Below are 22150 nucleotides of genomic sequence, written 5' to 3' on the forward strand. Positions count from 1 at the left end.
CTTGAACGAATGCTATCCTGATGTGAGAAAACTAACCTCGTCCTTAATTGGGAAAAATGCCATTTCATGGTAACGGAGGGAATAGTACTCGGTCACAAAATCTCAAGCGAAGGTATGGAGGTTGATCGGGCTAAAATATACACCATTTCCCGATTACCACCCCCATCCTCCGTTAGAGCCATCAGAAGTTTTTTTTAGGACATGCCAGAGTTTACAGACGGTTTATCAAAGACTTTTCTAAAATCTCAAGACCTTTTACAAAATTACTTGAAAAAGATGCACCACTCATCTTTGACAAGGATTGCAACCAAGCATTTCTAACACTAAAAGAAATGCTAGTCAATGCACCTATGATGATAGCGCCTAATTGGAAATTACCTTTCGAAATCATGTGCGATGCAAGTGACTTTACAGTTGGAGCTGTCTTGGGACAAAGAAAAGATAAGCATTTTCACCCAATATATTACGCTAGTAAAGCACTTAATGATGCACAAGAAAATTACACAACAACTGAAAAAGAATTACTAGCTGTAGTATTTGCTTTTGATAAATTTCGTTCTTATCTTGTTCTTTCTAAAACGATAGTTTATACAGACCATGCAGCCATTCGTTATCTCTTTAAGAAACAGGATGCCAAACCATGTTTAATCAGATGGATTCTACTCCTCCAAGAATTCGACATTGAAATAAAAGACAAAAGAGGAGCAGAAAACACCGCTGCATATCATCTATCCCGCTTGGAAGATCCAGCTTTGGAGGCAACTAGGGACGAGCTCATCAATGAAAAATTCCCAACGGAGTCCTTAGAAATGGTGGAATACCGAGAAGAGCCATGGCACGCAGACTACGCCAACTACCTAGCTAGTGGAGTAGTCACAAAAGGAGGGTCGCATCATCAAACAAAAAAGTTCTTTGCCAATGTAAAGCATTATTTTTGGGAAGATCCTTATCTTTTCAAAATGTGTGCCGACCAACTTATCCGACGATGCGTACATGGTGGGGAAGCAAGAAAAATTCTCCGCCATTGTCATGAGGGTCCGTACGGAGGACATCAGGGTGCCGCTAGTACCGCACGGAAGGTATTTGATTCAGGATTCTATTGGCCAACCATTTACAAAGACGCCCAAAGTCTTATCAAGACATGTGATGCATGCCAACGATCAGGTAATATTTCTTCCAAAAACGAAATGCCACAAAATGGCATTCTTGTTTGTGAAATTTTTTATGTGTGGGAACGCAACTTTATGGGACCTTTCCCACCGTTAAAAGAAAACAAATATATACTTGTGGCAGTGGATTACTTATCAAAATGGGCCGAAGCCGAAGCTCTTCCAACAATTGATTGAAGAGCTGTGGTAAGATTCCTGAAACGATTATTTTCTCGTTTTGGAACTCCAAAAGCGTTAATAAGTGATAGGGGTACCCATTTTCGTAACCATCAACTTGAAAATTTTTTAACAAGATATCGGGTCTATCACCGGATCTCAACCGTATATCACCCTCAAACAAATGGATTGTGACAAACGGTAATTTACGGATCCTAATTACGCGCAAAACACGCATTAGGACGATAAAAAATAGTGTTTAAGACGTAGGTTAACTTAATTAGGCCTTTGGAGGGCCTAGGAACGCCTAATCGGCTTTACAGCGCGTGTACGACGATCTACGGAGAAACCGTTGAATATTAAACGATAACGAATCGAAACCGTACGAAATACTGACAACGCCGAAAATTACGAATTTTATACGCGTATTTATATTTATAAATTTATTGCGAAATTATCGTTCTTCCGTACGTCACAAACGCAAACATGGACGAGAAACGCGACTGCAAGATCGCACCGACAACGAAATGGAAGCATCGAAAACGCATATTACCTTTAAAACTGAAATTTACAATATATTTAAATTTGTAATTAAATTTTAATATCCGTAGTCGAAACCGGATCGAAAAACGGATTTAAACAGTGAACGACGCTATTTACGTGATGTTTAACGAAACCGACGAACGGGCGCGCCAACGACGAGTACCGATAGAATTTTTACATACATATGACCCTAGAATTATATCCAATGATAATTTACGACGATCGGGTTGAAAACGGGTTCGTTTATGCTGACGGGCCATTAAAAACACGAGATTGGGCTTGTGGGCCTTAGGCCCAAGCCCAAAGCCCACTTAAAATAAGAAAACCCTAGTATTTAAGTGTAGTGATACCTTATCCTCTCATTTGAAATCTCAGATCATAACACCGCACGCCATCTCCTTTCCATCAATTTCTCTGCTTGTCTTTTTGGAGAAACCCTAAACACCCTCTTATACTACGCATGCACACCCCCTCCATCTCGATTACCCTTACCAGCAAATACCCCCTTTTCTACCTTCACAAAACTCACACACAGACAAAACTATATAAAAACACAAACCAACACCTCTGTCTTCTTCTCTTCGGTGAAAAACCGGCCAACCATGGTGGTGGAAGTGGTGCACGGCGGTGGAGGCGGTGCACGACGGTGGAGGCGGTGCACGGCGGTGTTAGTTCCAGCAACCAACAACCACACCCACTGTCTCTTTCTCATATCCAGTTGCCGGAGATCGGCTGAAGGCGGCGACGGACAGACGACAACCGCCGCACTCGGCGGCGGTAACGAATCGATGACTGTCCGCTGATGATGACGATTATTATGAAGTTTCTGCTGTTGATGTGATGATAATGAGGATGGTGGATCGATGATGATTATGATGGTGAAGATGATTCAAACGAACGTGGTTTCGACAAAAACCCCGGTGAGCCTCCTCATATTTTACTTACTATTTCTCTTCTTTTTCTTTTATTTTTCTCCGGCCGGTGTGTTTCAGGCGAAGGCGGGTACTACGGGAAGGTGCCGGCAGTTAGGGGGGGGGGGTGTTGATGGTGACGGCGGCTGTTGACGCAGTAGCGGTGGTGGAGGTTATTTTGTTCTCGAGTTTGGGTTGTTTTTGGGGTTCCGATTCAGTCATGGTTCAACACGTTTCTACTCATCTCAAGTCGACCATAGTCGACATCAGACATGATTCAGATTGTGTTTGGGACTGTTGAGTATGTCCACGCAATCGGATCTCGTTTCAAGATCGGATAACTATAGACAACTCGGTCAATGGCAGACCAAAAAGTCAATGTTGTCAACAGAAATTTGGGTTCGAGTTCAGTACGTCATTGATTTGATGGGTTCGGGTTCGGATTTGGTCAAAGGCAGTCAACTTGGGTCAACACCTGGTTAACAGCAGTCAACGCCCGGTCAACTCACGAGACCCAGTAACTTTTACACGACGCGAAATATTGTTTAGATTGATATAGATTTAGATTTTAGTTAAACGTGATCCGAGCTCGACCCATCGATCTATAGTTTACACATTTAGTTACTTGATACATTTTGGCGAATTTGACAAAACTCATATATATTGTTTGTTCACAATTGTTGAGTTTTTGACAAAATAACGACAACTTGTGTTGTCGGGGTTATTCCTAAAGTAGAGCAAACTCTGCCCGATTTTCGTAAAAACCCAAAACCTGACACGTATTTATGATCTAAAAACCACATATATCGAAGTTCAAGTTTCCTTTCAAAAGGAGTATAAATGTACATTAAATTTTGGCAATGTTTATTTACTTATAAAACGAATTTACAACACATCGACAAAACACGAATTACTAGTCAACGAAGCTCGAATACTTATATAAATTTAATATAACATATATATTTATTCTGAGCGCTGAGATTCCGAGTATTTTTACACGATAAATATAATGTTTATATTTATTTCGAAAAGCGATATTTTCGAACGCTTTTATAAAATAAATACAATTGTTTATATTCATTTCAAACGTCAAGGTTTCAAATATATAAATACAATTGTTTAGATACAATTATTTTTACACGATATATAAAATATCTCATCTTACGAAGACCACAGCGAGACTTACCGCTATCCCTCTACGCCTTCTATTCGCGACAAATAACACGTCTCCGAAAATATAGTTATCTCTTATATATAAATATGTATAAACATATATAAACATATATATATATATATATAAACATATATATATATATATATATATACAGGACAAAGATCCGTTAGGAACCACCCTTTATTGCGAGAACCGCGAGAACCAATGTGAACACATGGTATTATTGTAAATATATTGAACTACAACACAACGCGGTGGCATATATTGTAAATATATTGACGTCCCCTGTTTTAGGGTTTCTCTAGTTCAATTCAATCATTCCTAAACCACAATCTGCATCTTCAGCCATCATCGGCAGCGACACATTGAGGGATCACGGCTGTTCACGGCGGCGTACAGGCGGCGCACAAGAGTGTACGGTGGTTCTCACGGCAGTAAACAATGGTTGATCCCACAAATTTCACAGGTTCGTTCGTATCTCATCGGCCGTTCACGGATTTCACGGTGGAGTGGCAGTCGGCGTTCACGGGTTCCACAGCGGGGCATAAGTCGGTGGTGGTGATGGTCTGGTGGTGGTGAGCATGACAACTTTGTGTCTAGGGTTCCGGCGAAGGTACCGGTGTCTCTCATCGACCGATCTAGATACAGAGTGTGACACTTGAATGTGATCTTGAACAACCGCAACGTCATTGACTTGAATCGACCGATCTATATACAGAATGGGACACTTTGAAGGTGATATTGAAGTCAGAGACTTGAATCAGATACTTGAATCGGTGTTCCAGCGAGAATTCAGGTAATCTCTTTTCGTCTGCATCTCTCCATTTTTATGTAGATCGGTTCATCGTGTAGCTAGTGGGCGAGCGTGAAGGAGATGGGCAGTGACTGTAGGTTCACCACCGTCAATCCAACATCGCGATCACAACTACACCACCGGACCATCCCGGATGGGTCACTGCGGGTTGGACATTTGTAAGTGTTTATTATTGCGTAAATCGGTGTTAATTTTAAGTTTTTTTTATGTCCGTATGTTGCTTTTGAATTATTACATTTACTATATTTGAAGTGCTTGTGTAAAAGTGAATAAAAATGACGTCAAGAGGAGATGAGATTGCTCTGATCGGCATAATTCAGTGTTTCTCATCTTTGTAAGTTTTTATGTGACTGATATGCACATGTGCATTGCAGTTTATACGGTTTGAGACTAAAAGGTATTATACATCTATTCTTGTAAATTATCTATACTTGTGAATTATACTACTGCATTAAAATGATAAGCAATAAATTATACTGCATTGAATGGTATGTAAATGTGCATTATGTTGACAAATACAAAAAATGACGTCAAGAGGAGATGAGATTGCTCTGATCGGCATAATTCAGTGTTTCTCATCTTTGTAAGTTTTTATGTGACTGATATGCACATGTGCATTGCAGTTTATACGGTTTGAGACTAAAAGGTATTATACATCTATTCTTGTAAATTATCTATACTTGTGAATTATACTACTGCATTAAAATGATAAGCAATAAATTATACTGCATTGAATGGTATGTAAATGTGCATTATGTTGACAAATACATTATGTCGTTATATATTAAATGATAATGCATATGTGCATTATGTAGACATTATTATGTTGTCAACTACATTGTGCACATTTGTGCACATGTGCATTATTTCGACAATTAAACTATGTAGACATTTAACGACAATCCGTAACCATCACAAATTAATCATCACATATAAACTTTTAGCCAACCCAACGGTACATAACTATACATATGTTTAAACATCACTAATACCACCTATTTATCATTAATAAACATCAAACAACTAACTTATTGTTTTCTTACGTATATTACTTATCATGCACATGTGCATCCCATTACCACACCCCCACACCCTGTAATAATTACAAACTTTTAAACAACTTTTATTTATTATTTACACAGGAACAATACAGGAATAGTACGCCTAATGGCGCCTAATGGCACCCCATATTGGATACCCAATGTTGACGATGATCCCGAAGAATCTGCATACATACAAGAATCTAATCTACATACATACAAGAATCTGAGCAAACTCTTAGACGTTCAACCAGACCAGAAGTCCGTAAATCAACCAACCCGACTTATTATTCTTGATTGAAGTATTTACGACGATAAACGTTTTGCACTATATGTTTGTTTTCAAATGTTTATGATTATCATCGTTATATTTTGTTATCAATTACCTATTGTATGTGTTATACTTTGTTACCAATTACCTGTTATATGTAATCGTTTCATATTTTATTATTATCCATCTAACATATATGACCAAACTTACTATATTGACAGAAAAAATGCACATGTGCATACATGTTTACTGTTTGACTCCATATGGTTACTGATATGAAAAAAATGCACATGTGCATACACTTATTTAATAATGCTCATGTTCATCCAAACATATTTTGTTTAACAACGTAAAACACAACACAACGATTTGATATGCATATACATCGATCACGTGTACATATGCATACACATCGCTCTCATATACATACTCTCATATACATATTACATCGCTCTTGATATGCATATGCATATACATAACTCTAAAATACATGATGCACACAACTGCGAAAAAATCAAGGCTGCCAAACTTGCTGCACGAGCAGCTAAACGTGTTGTTGCTATTGCTGTTGGACTACCTGCTCCGTCTGAATCCGGTTCTGATGATGTTGATCTTGATGACACCGATGAGTAATCTGATGAGAATTCTTCTTATTCTGATGATAACCCTGATAATACCCTTGAAGTCCCTACATATGTGCAAGAACCTGAGCAAACTCTTAGGCGTTCGACCAGATGTCGTAAATCAACCAACCCAAACTCGTGATTCTTGATTGATTTATTATCTATTACAACTTATGATTATCGAACTTAACTACTTATGACTATCAATTTTTGTTTTGATTATGTTTCTTAATGGACTATTTATGCGTTTTTTAATATATTCATCATTGCCATCATCCTAATTTGTTATAAATTATGTATTACATGTAATTATTTTTGATTTTATTATTACCCACTTAACATAATGTAATTTTATTACTACCCATTTAACTTACAATATTAATATTAATGCCTAACTTACAATATGCACATGTGCATATGTATCTACCAGTTGTATCTAACAGTTGAATCCACTTGTTTACTGACATACCATTGTTCATTATTATACTTGTTACTAATATTAATATAAAACCATTTGTTGTACCTTACATATAACTATACCCATTTGTAATACATTACATACTACACAGTACGTTATATAACTTTATGCACATGTGCATACCCATCATTTAATTTATTAACCAACATAATATAACATATTTTAACAATCGTGTACATCTATAACACATTATATATTACTAACACGCATTTAATCATTACTAACATTCATTACCAACCATCTTGTTAGTTTAACCATTTTAATGCACATGTGCATAAAGAACAACAACCAATACGAACTCCAAACATCGATTACTATATCAGCTAAAATACCAACTGATTACTATATCAACTACTATACCAGCTGTTGTCAACCACATTTAACCAAAACTATAAACGACATCAAAACAAAGTACCATCTGACGTGTTAAAACAAACAAAACAAAAAACAAAGTACTAGTTTCATTAACATAAATCACCAACAAAACAGAAATACTATATGTTCCTACAGTTAATAACCTGCTGTGTTAACCCATACCCTCAAACTTTGTCCTCGTTCTTCCATTTGTCAAGCATGTTCGAACATTTTTCTTGTTTCATCGCCTCTTTGTCTAACATTTTCCGCATTTTTTCATCTCTCAAACCAGGTGTTGTCTCTTTTGCAAGTTACATAACAGTTTCCTTGTACATGTTTGCCTCTAATAGTAACAGTTTTGTTGCTATCTTCATCCTCAAGTTTTTCAATCCTTTACTTGTTTCCTTGTACATGTTTGCCTCTAATAGTAACATTTTCTTGTTTCCAGCGCCTCTTTGGTGTCTTTTACTTGTTTTCACAATTTTACAATCCTTTTGTTCTTTGTCTTAGATGTTACGTCCAAACCTTTGGTTGTTTCTTCGTGCTTCTGTTTGCTTGTCCTTCTTTCTACAACAAGACATTTAGTTGCATCATCTCGTTTATGTATGCTTTTGTCCTTTTGTGCGTTCTTTTCCACCTTTAAAATACCTGAATTCAAAAAATTAATGCGTTTGCGCGGGTTATAACATTTGAAAAAAAAACTGATAATGCACATGTGCATAAATGCATATTGAGTCATTAACCCTAACTAATAAACACAAATTCAATAACATACCGAAATCATAACGTTTATATGCACATGTGCAAACAAATCAACAATATGCAAACGTTTATGATACGTTCTTACATGCTAATGCACATGTGCATAAAAACATATCCGAATCAAAACAATTATTATAAATAATCAACATGATATAACCTTTTTGTTTATTATTCATATTACCTTTCATTGCCACTGTTGTGTATGTGTCCGCATCCGTGTCGGGCATCTTTGACGTTTATGTGTCCGCATCCGCGTCGGGCATCTTTGACGATCCTTCATCTCTTGGTTTTAATACAAACGTGACTTTCTTCAATTTTTTTTCCGATTTTTTCCATTGCTGATATACAATTGACATGTTGAAAAAAGCACAGACAATAAACCCAGTAGCCAGTACCTCAGACAGACAGTAAGCGAATGTAATATAACTATGCACATGTGCATACAGACAGTAAAGAGCGGATGTAATATAACTATGCACATGTGCATACATACAACAATATTATGCACATGTGCATTCCAAAACAAACACAAACACGTAATCAACATAAACACGTAATCGTATTTACATGAACAGTGTTATGCACATGTGCATTCCAAATCAAACACAAACACGCGATCATATTTACATTAACAATATTATGCACATAGAACAATATTATGCACATGTGCATTCCAAAACAAACGCACATGTGCATTCCAAATCAAACACAAACACGTAATCGTATTTACATGAACATTATTATGCACATGTGCATTCCAAATCAATCACAAACACTTAATCGTATGCACATGTGCATTCCAAGTCAATCAAAAACACATAATCGTATCGGTATTGACCTACATCGACTGTAATCTATATGAACAAGCACATAATCAGATGTAATCTACATGAACAAGCACAACTCTATAATCTACATGAACAATCACATACATGAACAAACACAACATAGTATGAACTTACATCAGTATGAACTTACATCGGCTGTGTATGAACTTTCAAGTGCGTAAATCAATGCAACGACGACGTATGCTCTTCGTAATATATAAACCTCGCCGAATATGCCGAGTATGACCGTTTTTTGCCCTAAATCGATTCGGTATTTGCCCTAAATCGATTCGATTCGATATGGCCGTTTTTTGCCCTAATTTCGAGCCGGCGATTAATGTGCGGACGACGATTGAACAGCGACGATTATCGTATGGCGAAATTGCTGATAAACTGCTGGAATTGGGAGCGTCAGCGAGTATCGGGAGTATCGGCGATTGAGTATTGAGTATCGGCGATTGAGTATCGGACGACTGAATTGGGAGAGTTGTGATAGTTGTTTGGAACTGAAACTGTGATATAGATCATAATTTAATTCAACGCTGACGTCCGGGGAGCGCGGGTTTCTAATTTTTTTGTATTATTTACAAAATTGCCATCCGTTCACATTGGTTCTCGCGGTTCTCGCAATAAAGGTGGTTCTCGCATGAACCTCACCCTATATATATATATAGGGTAATGCTAGACAAAAAACCCTAAAATTCTTAAAAAACTCTGGAAACCCAAATCTCCCCCCATTTTTACCCAACCTCCCGACATTTTTTTTTTGAAAAAAATTACACATGTAATATACATGTTTTAGAGTGTTTTGGGCAAAAAAAAAAAAAACAAAAAAGCGCCGAAGGGATTTTTTTTAAAAAAATAAACAAAATTCAGCGCCTAACATGTGTTAGACAAAAATGCTGAAAGTTGCTGAATTTTTTTTTTTTTAAATTATCACTTCGGCGCTTTTTTGATTTTTTTGCCCAAAACTCTTAAAAACATGTATATTACATGTGTTATTTTTTTCAAAAAAAAAATGTCGGGAGGTTGTGTTTTCTAGGGTTTTTTATATAGATATGGTTTTCTATCTAGCCCTCCCCTATATATATATATATATCCTAGAACACTCGAAAGCTAAGTCGATCTCGAGACTTAGTATCTATCCCGCTTCAATGGGATCGAATAACCATAAATTGGTTATTTCAAAACCAAGACGATAACAATACCTTAGAATTGTTTAGTTAACGATTCGGTAGAGCTCGGACACGTAGTTTAACTACATTGTTTTATTAGAAAACTTATAAGTATTCCTTCGTAGGAATGTCATAGTTGCACGCTAGCTAATTCACTTAATTGGAACGACACTGCGGAATCACACTAAGCTAGCTTTGCACAGGAATATCCAGGTGTGTTCATAACCCCCACTTACTTTTTACGGTTTTACATGTTTATAAATGTTTCGGGGGTGGAAAGACATGCAAGTTTTTGGAAAAGTAAACAACTTTTCGATGAACGAAAACTCATATTTCTAAACCAAGTTGCGAAATGGATTTCAAGGAAATCGAATGGTTTACGAACGATTTATACTAAACATACCGGTTCTACAAAATGTGCATGGTTTTCATGACTAGTGATAGGAATGTCATAGTTACTACAACGGAACTAGGTTGGTCTGCGTACGAACAACGAGACAACCCAATGGGTTTATGTCCCTTTTTTCATTTGAAATACATATTAACTAGGGTATGATTAAGCTATGGAATGAATTCTTGGATCACGTGCGAATATGCGCTAACTTAGGCACCATTAATCCTTTTAAGGACCACGGAACAGGGGGTAGGTCTATCGGGTACGGGCAAGCCCCACTCACGGTCCTTGTGCGGCCACTTAGAGTGCTTTTGTGTCCCTGTCGAAGTGAATCGACACTTAAATCGTCTACCGAGTTGAGTGCTTCCTATGTCGGCACACATATTAATGTCTTAGCTACACATTAATGATCATTAGGTTCATAGACGCTTACATACCAGCTTTTGATACTCAAATTTTCAAATGTTTTTAAGATTCATTTGATGGAAACTCACAAATACATGGATTTACAAACTTTGGTAACGTTTTCAACTTATGTACAAGTAAGAGGACGAGTTGGTCCTGCTTACAAAGACTCTTTTGGGCTCGACCCATTCTCTCTCGTGCAATGCACAAAGACTCTCGTGGGCTAGACTCACAGTTTTCATATATCATGCCGAGAAAATGATTTTACTATTTTTCTCAACAACTTCTAAACCGGTTATCAAAAAGATTTATTTTAAATCTTTTCAAAACAAAATATGAACTCGCTCAACTCTATATTGACTTTTTCACATGTTCTTTCTCAGGTGGCATTTTTCGAAACTATGGAACGGTTGGAATAGGAGAACCCATGGGAATTCGAGTACTTGGCGGTGTTCATTTTCTAGAAGTCTTAGCATATTTGCTTCCACTGTGCAATGAAGATACCGGTCCAGTCATGCCAGCTCTGATATTTCGGGGTGTGACAAATTGGTATCAGAGCTATAGGTTTCAACAAATTAGGTTTCTGTAGAGATACCTAGGCTCTAACCTCACTATCCTCTGGGGACTTAGGACATTAAGACTTGAATCACTACAGAATGCCTTAAACTCGAATATGGGTTCCAACCGTTGCCCAAAACAATGAGTCAACAATTTTGGTTTTAAACAAACACAAGTATTGTGTTGATACACTGTTCACGAAACAGATTCATACATTTAGCAAAACTTTGAGAGTTTTGGATAACATGCATTTAGGACCTCCGTAAAGCTTATGTCAAAACTCATTAAAGGTCCTCACTTAGAAACCGTGACTAACAACTCGGGCAAGCGCCATTATATTATGTCATCTATGCTATCTTACTTACCCTAGCAGGTAATCTACGTGGAACGAAACGCTAGTGCACGAGTGCACATGAAACTTAAACTATACGTCAGCGGACGTCGAAGTATATCACACACGACTTTCGAGACAAGGCCTTGGTAAAACATGATTGGGCACGATAGCAATGATGCTAATCTCGACAGCGGGAGAACTACCGACTGCAATGCAACACTTTGCCACGTGATCCTACAAGCGACACAAATCACGCTAAGGTACGTTGAAACAAGATTTCACAACAACCGCTACTTAGTCAAAAGAGACTCACAGTTATTGGCGCTGCAAAAGAAGTCAGATGCTTTCGCAATTCCCTGGTAATGTCACTTAACAACGGTTATCACACGAAATTCCAGGTAAGGTCCTTAAATTTCTTTTGTTGAAATTTCAACTTTTGCATATAGTGAGTGGATTCTCACAGTTCTACTCCTCCTAATGGTCATTGTACCACGAGGATTTCTTTTATGATAGCGAATACTCATTTGCTTTATTTCTTGATAAATTCATATGTAACACATGCGTTGTTTGTTACGCATGTGGCTTCACTTGAAGTTGTTGCTTCATCAAGTTCAAATATTATTTCGCTTCACACACTCTTTGCATTGTGATCTAGACGAACCACATTATTGCATAATGTTGACTCCTTGATATCGAGTCAACGAAACCCGTTGAAACTCTTTATCTTTTCGGTTACATGCACGGTTTTTCGTGGTAACCATGTCGAAAACTTTCTTATTGATACATGAATTCATTGTTGGATTGTGTTTCAACCAAGTTCAATTGATTGAACTTGCTCGTGATATATATTCGATTCAAGATTCCATATGATGGATTGAGGCCATCATACTCGAAATAATCCCAACAAGCACTTCATTTGCTTTGAACCATAACATGCTTGTTTGGTTTTCGACTTCATTGAATCATTTCTTTGATCACAATCACCTTGTGGTGGCGTATTTCACAAGTTTGAAGCTTGCGCTAATCTCGTTGCTCACATCATGCACGGATTTCATTATTAAATTATTTATTTGTTTATTGATATTAAATCCGCTTGTTCGATTTATTGTATTAAATCAGTCTTAATGCAATTGTGTGTTAAGATAATGGTACCCAAGTTCGTGTTAAATATTCCGGTGTACCTCTTAACGTTTCTTTTGCCGTCGACCGAACATTTTGTGATATTTGTTGCTTTTCATCTTCGCTCGAAAACATTGTCTATTTGTTTCATTTTCAGTTGAAAATCCTATGAGAATTGTTAGAAACAAATATTCAGATTCACTTTGTTGAACTTCTCACTTGATTTCCAAAACACGGGTGATATTTGTTCGATCACCACTATTATTGAATCGTTTCATTAACTACGACACCTTGTGGCGTCGGTATAAATTTTTAGCTTGTGCTAATCACGATCATCCGTTCATGCGAAACTATATATGTTTTTCATTTGACACATCATTTAAGTCGTCTTATTGCAATTATGTATTAAGACAATGATACACCTGGTCGGTCGTATTTCATTTCGGTGTATCCTTGCAACTCAACAATGTCAACACGTTGATCTTATCTTATTCATTTATTGGTTCAATAGTTGACAAATCATTTAATGATTCTATCTATTTGAGCTTGTTGATTAAAGTTTCAATCATACAAAAAACAACGCAAGATTCCATTGGTAGTAAATTGTGTTATTTCAAAAAAAAATTGATTTGCAGTTTGTGAACGTTCATTTGGAATTCCATTGGTTGAATTTCCTCTTTTGTTGGACTCTCGTAAACATAATCACATTGGTGATAGTATCACTACGCTTCGTTCACTTGACATCGATTTCTGGAACAAAATCAATTGAACTGTTGGGTTCTTATCGATGCAAAATGTCTTTACACTCACGTAATCTGAACAAGTTTTAGTTCGATTACACGGTCATTCACTTTGGTATGATTTGGACTTAGCTGCGAACAATATAACTCTAAGGAGATAACATAGTCTAAATTTCGAGGACGAAATTTCTGTAAAAGGGGGAGAATGTGACAACCGGTAATTTACGGCTCCTAATTACGCGCAAAACACGCATTAGGACGATAATAAATAGTGTTTGAGACGTAGGTTAACTTAATTAGGCCTTTGGAGGGCCTAGGAACGCCTAATCGACTTTACAGCGCGTGTACGACGATCTACGGAGAAACCGTTGAATATTAAACGATAACGAATCGAAACCGTACGAAATACTGACAACGCCAAAAATTACGAGATTTATACACATATTTTATATTTATAAATTTAGTTTTGTGAAATTATCGTTTTTCCGTACGTCACAAACGCAAACATGGACGAGAAACGCGACTGCAAGATCGCACCGACAACGAAATGGAAGCATCGAAACGCGTATTACCTTAAAAACTGAAATTTACAATATATATTTAACATTGTAATTAAATTTTAATATCCGTAGTCGAAACCGGATCGAAGAATGGATTTAAACAGTGAACGACGCCTTTTACGCAATGTTTAACGCAACCGACGAACGGGCGCGCCAACGACGAGTACCGATAGAATTTTTACATACATATGACCCTAGAATTTAATCCAATGATAATTTACGATGATTGGGTTGAAAACGGGTTCGTTTATGCTGACGGGCCACTAAAAACACGAGATTGGGCTTGTGGGCCTTAGGCCCAAGTCCAAAGCACACTTAAAACAAGAAAACCCTAGTATTTAAGTGTAGTGATACCTTATCCTCTCATTTGAAATGTCAGATCATAACACCGCACACCATCTCCTTTCCATCAATTTCTCTGCTTGTGTTCTTTGGAGAAACCCTAAACACCCTCTTATAGCCTGCACACCCCCCTCCATCTCGATTACCCTTACCAGCAAATACCCCCTTTTCTACCTTCGCAAAACTCACACACAGATAAAACTATATCAAAACACAAACCAACACCTCTGTCTTCTTCTTTTCGGTGAAGAACCAGCCAACCATGGTGGTGGAAGTGGTGCATGGCGGTGGAGGCGGTGCACGACGGTGGAGGCGGTGCACGGCGGTGTTCGTTCCAGCAACCGACAACCACACCCACTGTCTCTTTCTCATATCCAGTTGCCGGAGATCGGCTGAAGGCGGCGGCAGACAGACGACAACCGCCGCATTCGCCGGCGGTGACGAATCGATGACTGTCCGCTGATGATGACGATGATTATGAAGTTTCTGCTGTTGATGTGATGATAATGAGGATGGTGGATCGATGATGATTATGATGGTGAAGGTGATTTAAACGAACGTGGTTCCGACAAAAACTCCGGTGAGCCTCCTCATATTTTACTTACTATTTCTCTTCGTTTTCTTTTATCTTTCTCCGGCCGGTGTGTTTCACGCGAAGGCGGGTACTACGGGAAGGTTCCGGCAGTTGGGGGGGGGGGGTGTTGATGGTGACGGCGGCTGTTGACGCAGTAGCGATGGTGGAGGTTATTTTGTTCTCGAGTTTGGGTTGTTTTTGGGGTTCCGATCCAGTCATGGTTCAACACGTTTCTACTCAGCTCCAGTCGACCGTAGTCGACATCAGACATGATTCAGATGGGGTTTGGAACTGTTGAGTATGTCCACGCAATCGGATCTCGTTTCAAGATCGGACAACTATAGACAACTCAGTCAATGGCAGACCACAAAGGTCAAGGTTGGTCAACAGAAATTTGGGTTTGAGTTCAGTATATCATTGATTCGACGGGTTCGGATTTGGTCAAAGGCAGTCAACTTGGGTCAACACCCGGTCAACAGCAGTCAACGCCCGGTCAACTCACGAGACCCGGTAACTTTTACACGACGCGAAATATTGTTTCGATTGATATAGATTTAGATTTTAGTTAAACGTGATTCGAGCTCGACCCATCGATCTATAGTTTACACGTTTAGTTACTTGATACATTTTGGCAAATATGACAAAAGTTATATATATTGTTTGTTCACAATTATTGAGTTTTTGACAAAATAACGACAACTTGTGTTGTCCGGGTTATTCCTAAAATAGAGGAAACTCTGCCCGATTTTCGTAAAAACCCGAAACACGACACGTATTTATGATCTAAAATGACATATATCGAAGTTCAAGTTTCCTTACAAAAGAGTATAAATGTACATTAAATTTTGGCGATGTTTATTTACTTATAAAACGAATTTACAACACATCGACAAAACACGAATTACTAGTCTACGAAGCTCGAATACTTATATAAATTTAATATAACGTATATATTTATTCCGAGCTCCGAGATTCCGAGTATTTTTACACGATAAATATAATGTTTATATTTATTTCGAAAAGCGATATTTTCGAACGCTTTTATAAAATAAATACAATTGTTTATATTCATTTCAAACTTCAAGATTTCAAATATATAAATACAATTGTTTAAATACAATTATTTTTACACGATAAATATAATGTCTCATCTTACGAAGACCACAACCAGACTTACCGCTATCCCTCTACGCCTTCTATTCGCGACAACTAACACGACTCCGAAAACATAGTTATGTCTTATATATAAATATATATAACCATATATATATATCCTAGAACACTCGAAAGCTAAGTCGATCTCGAGACTTAGTATCTATCCCACTTCAATGGGATCGAATAACCATAAATTGGTTATTTCAAAACCAAGACGATAACACAACCTTAGAATTGTTTAGTTAACGATTCAGTAGAGCTCGGACACGTAGTTTAACTACGTTGTTTTATTATAAAACTTACAAGTATTCCTTCGTAGGAATGTCATAGTTGCACGCTAGCTAATTCACTTAATTGGAACGACACTACGGAATCACGCTAAGCTAGCTTTGCACAGGAATATCGAGGTGAGTTCACAACCTCCACTTTTTACGGTTTTACATGTTTATAAATGTTTTCGGGGGTGGAAAGACATGCAAGTTTTTGGAAAAGTAAACAACTTTTCAATGAACGAAAACTCATATTTCTAAACCATGTTGCGAAATGGATTTCAAGGAACTCGAATGGTTTACGAACGATTTATACTAAACATACCGGTTCTATAAAACGTGCATGGTTTTCATGACTAGTGACGGGAATGTCCTAGTTACTACAACGGGACTGGGTTGCTCTGCGTACGAACTACGAGACAACCCAATGGGTTTATGTCCCTTTTTTCTTTTGAAATACATATTAACTAGGGTATCATTAAGCCATAGAATGAATTCTTGGATCACGTGCGGATAGGCGCTAACTTAGGCACCATTAATCCTTTTAAGGACCACGAAACAGGGGGTAGATCTATCGGGTACGGGCGAGCCCCACTCACGGTCCTTGTGCGGCCACTTAGAGTGCTTTTGTATCCCTGTCGAAGTGAATCGACACTTAGATCGTCTACCGGGTTGAGTGCTTCCTATGTCGGCACACATATTAATGTCTTAGCTACACATTAATGATCATTAGGTTCATAGACGCTTACATACCAGCTTTTGATACTCAAATTTTCAAATGTTTTTAAGATTCATTTGATGGAAACTCACAACTACATGGATTTACAAACTTTGGTAACGTTTTCAACTTATGTACAAGTAAGAGAACGAGTTGGTCCTGCTTACAAAGACTCTTTTGGGCTCTGCCCATTTTCTCTCGTGCAATGCACAAAGACTCTCGTGGGCTAGACTCACAGTTTTCATATATCATGCCGAGAAAATGATTTTACTATTTTTCTCAACAACTTTTAAACCGGTTATCAAAAAGATTTATTTTAAATCTTTTCAAAACAAACTATGAACTCGCTCAACTCTATGTTGACTTTGTCGCATGTTCTTTCTCAGGTGGCATTTTTCGAAACTATGGAATGGTTGGAATAGGAGAACCATGGGAATTCGAGTACTTGGTGGCGTTCATTTTCTAGAAGTCTTAGCTTATTTGCTTCCACTGTGCAATGAAGATACCGGTCCAGTCACGCCAACTCTGATATTTCGGGGTGTGACATGGACAAGCCGAAGTGACTAATCCAGGTTTAAAAAGAATACTTGAAAAAACCGTAGGGTTAAATAAAAAAGAATAGGTCGATAAATTAGACGACGCTTTATGGGCTTTTCGCACGGCATATAAAACAAACATAGGTACCACCCCATACAAGCTTGTCTATGGAAAAAGTTGTCATTTTCCAATACAAATAGCACACAAAGCCTACTAGGCAATAAAAAACGTAAACTTAGACATAGGAATTGCCGGTCAAAATCGACTTTGTCAATTAAATGAATTATACGAATTAAGAAATCACGCATACTCTAACTCCGAAATTTATAAGGAAAGAATGAAAAATTTGCATGATAAACACATTAAACCTAATGAATTTCGGGTAGGGGATCAAGTTCTATTATTTAATTCGCGACTTCGATTATTTCCCGGTAAATTAAAGTCTAGGTGGTCGGGACCTTTTTCTATCACCCATATTTTTCCACACGGTGCAATTGAAATTAAATCTCTGAATGGAATTCCATTCAAAGTCAATGGACAATGGCTAAAGCTTAATCAAGGATTCATTAAGGATGAAGAGGAAGAGATCTCGCTACAAGCGGCCGAGGAATGAACAAAGGTTTGTACACCAACATCATATCTTGTAGGTAATGGACGTCGGGAAAGCTTCAAAAATCGGTAAGAAATTATTAGTTTTTACCCACCCACGGGGCCGTGCCCGCTGGACATGGGGCCGTGGTCGGCTACTGTTGGGCATAAAACCCCTTTTTCTTCTCATTTTCATTTCACCACGACCGGTTTCCCCCAAAAACTCTCTGGTTCAACCGCAAATCTCTGCAGATTTTCACGTCTTTTCTCAATCCAACGTCAACAAGGTATGATTCTATCATCTTTTGTAGTTAGTTTAACGATTTGCATGTAGTTTAACATCAAAAATTTGGGGAAAAATCTAGGGTTCTTGAACTTGAATCGAACCAAACCTCAAATTTTTGCTTAGATCTGTTAGTATTAGTATAGTTGCATGTTATAGGAAGTAAATCAACTGAAATTGTTTGTGGATTTGCCTGATTTCAAACAAAAACCTCAAACCCTTGTTTTTTGAACCGAAAAAGATGAAATTGAAGGGGTAAACGGTTTGTTTTTGGAAAAACAGCACTTGGGGTTTCATTTTCGGGGAAAACCGCCCCTACTCAACCAAAAATTTTCAAGTTTTTGAAACCAGGTCGAAAAATGGGATTTTTGGGAAACAGAACCCTGACCATGGGGTCGTGGTCAGCGACCACGGAGGCGTGGCCGGCAAAACTCAGTTAAATACGGGGTGTGGTCAGCGACCACGGGGCCGTGTCCAGCTTGTTGTTTCCAGTTTTCGTCGAAAACTTATCGTTTCATGCTAATTGTTTTGTGTTTTCTTTCAGATGGCCAACAAATTCACAAAGTTCAAGACAAATGAGTGGGACTTCTAAGCCCGCTTTGATGTTCTCACAACAAGGCCCGAGGAAATTCCAAGACAAGTATGCCTCGAGACCCTAGAAGCTGTGGGGCAGCTAGACCGTTTCAACACCCTAGTCACGGGTCCACTAAGGGTGGCCCTCTACACTAGACTCCGTGCAGTTCACGAATATAGCATGGAGTTCTACAGCACTTTCACGTTCAAAGCTAAAGCAGAGCCGTTCGACGGAGAGGGAGTTCAATTCCGGTGTGCGGGGGAGATGCTTTCAATCTCTATTGCACAATTTGGAGTGCAAATTGGTCTGTTCTCTGAAGAAGAGTCCGATGAAGAAGAAAACACGGGTGGTCTCCGTGAGATCTCAACCAACATGCGTCAGACGGCATGGGCTCAAATCGGGGATGGTCCATACGATCCAAGCCAAATCAAGAGCTCCTAATTGCGGGACCCTCTCTACTGCTACATTCATAGGGTCCTTAGCAACTCTCTCAGTCAAAGGCGTGATAGCACCGGTGTAGTCAACTTACGTGATCTGACGGTCTTGTACTGCATCCACAACCGTGTTGCTCTTGATGTCCCACACCTACTCCTCCCAAACATGCACCTGAATCAGTTGGCTTCCTCCGCGACACCTATCTTCTTTGGGGGATGGATCTACCGCCTTTTCAAGACCTATGTTCAACGCATGTCGAAATCCTTCCGTAAGGGTCCATGGTTGGGCAAGGTAGATCTCATTCAATGTCATTCAATGGGGATCATCCACGAGACGGGTGACGGGACAGTCCGTTTCCAAACCACTCAGGGGCATGTTTGGAACCCGGAGGAAGCCCTCGTTCTTCACGCCATCCCAATCTGTCCTCCTCCTCAATTTCATGGCCAGCCGGGTTCATCCTCCTCTCATGGGGGTGGTTTTCCTAACCTTCAAGGTTTGCATGATCTTTTGTAGGAAAACCTCATATGCACCCGCAACACCTACAACATGGCCAGCAACACCTACACTCGGGTCAGAGCAATGGAGAGGAACATCTCTGAAATGCAAGATGACATCACCTACATCCGGGATCACATGGTGTATCAAGGAGGAGACGATGAAGACGAAGACATGGACTGATTCGGAGGAATTGGAGGTAGTGTGACATCGGATGCAGCTTCTCTCAGGTTAATCCTTTTATCCCACGAACAATTAACTGGCCTGCGTGCCAAAGTTTGAACAATTTACTTCCCTTAACACTTTTACTTTCTACATTTTATTTTTCGTTTGCATGTGATGTTGGATAATTAACTTTGGTAGTTTAGGATTGGTTGTTATTTGTTGTGTGGTGTGGTTTTTAAGCAAAACAGGCTACATAAGCCCGGAAACCCGAACAGAAAGCTACAAACCTGTTTTCATTGACTGCAGACTGTCACCACGGGGTCGTGCTCAGCGACCACGCACCCGTGTCAACTCCCTTAAACATGTTGTTTGTCTGAACCCTGCCCACCATGGGGCCGTGTCCACCAGGCACGCCCTGTGGCCACATTCTGTAAGTTTCTGTTACTGGCACTCTGACCACGGGGCCGTGCTCAGCCAGCACGAGGTCGTGGCCAGGTGCCTAATAACACCAAACCTTGTTTTTCAAATCCTTTTACACATTCAATCAACCTAAAAACTTATTTTTTGGGACACATTAAGGACAATGTGTAATTTAAGTGTGTGTGTGTGGGGGGGGGGGATGCTAAAACCTTGAATTTTGCAAGTCCTAACAACAAGCCTTACACAAAACTCTATTGGAACCGCTAATCACCCCAATTTTTTTTTCAAAAAAAATTCATTCTTTATTTTACTGTCTTGGTTTAATTTGGGAGTAACAAGTTCTAAAAAGATTATATTTTTACAAATTTACAACCGATAGCGTCATAATAAAAAGAACCAACATAAGAAAATTATAAGAAGACATGACAAATCTAATTAAAATTTGATTGTATATACTTGATCACATTATAAACCCATTCCCACAACAAGTGAGTTTTGAGCCTTTATTGAGCATACAAGCATACATCTTTAAACTAAATGCTCATTTTTCGTCTCTTGTGTGAATAGCTGCTTGGTTCTTACGACTCTAGAACTTGCCGAGACGATACATTCCCGGTCCTTACCAACTTAAACCCAAGTAAGTAAATGATGGAGGCATTAGGACTAACCCATTTTCCTTTCAACACCATTATTTTTCATTTTCTTTAACACCTACCCAAAATCCCCCTATTTAACCCCTTTGAGCCTAAACCTTTTCATTTCTAAACCCACAAAACAAACACCCTTTACCCACCAAAACCCTTTTTCTTTTCAACCCCTTTATTTTAGTAAAAAGCTTGGTTTTCTTGTGACGTTTCTCTATCAAAAAAAAAAAAAATGAAAATCTAGCAATAAACAAACAAGTTCCTCAAAGAAACTTTGTTTGAAGATGCTTAGTCCGAATAAAAGTCACAAAAACAAAAAGTTTTATGACGACCGACGCTTTTTACGCTTTTAGCCCATTTTACTAACCAATAACCAAAACCACCTACCCTTAGCCCAAGCCTAACCCTTTTCCAAAGTCCTCTTAATATTTACGAAGGTTTATAGTTTAAAAGGAGGAAGATTGATTGCTTGGCAAGCATATGGTAGAAGTAAGTTCCATGCCGGTCTCGAGTGTTTCACAAAAATACATCTTCGGCCGAGTGT

The 22150-nt window shown here is 38.5% G+C and overlaps 1 long non-coding RNA gene across 1 annotated transcript; it reads left to right on the plus strand.

The window, feature by feature from the left end:
- Nucleotides 1-18489: 18489 nt before the first annotated feature.
- Nucleotides 18490-20759, plus strand: LOC110938830. The gene is made up of 2 exons (XR_002591726.2): nt 18490-18877; nt 19418-20759. It is a non-coding gene; the product is annotated as an uncharacterized LOC110938830 (long non-coding RNA).
- Nucleotides 20760-22150: the final 1391 nt, after the last annotated feature.

This window comes from Helianthus annuus, chromosome 5 (assembly GCF_002127325.2).
Source record: "Helianthus annuus cultivar XRQ/B chromosome 5, HanXRQr2.0-SUNRISE, whole genome shotgun sequence".
In the NCBI taxonomy this organism is placed as follows: Eukaryota; Viridiplantae; Streptophyta; class Magnoliopsida; order Asterales; family Asteraceae; genus Helianthus; species Helianthus annuus.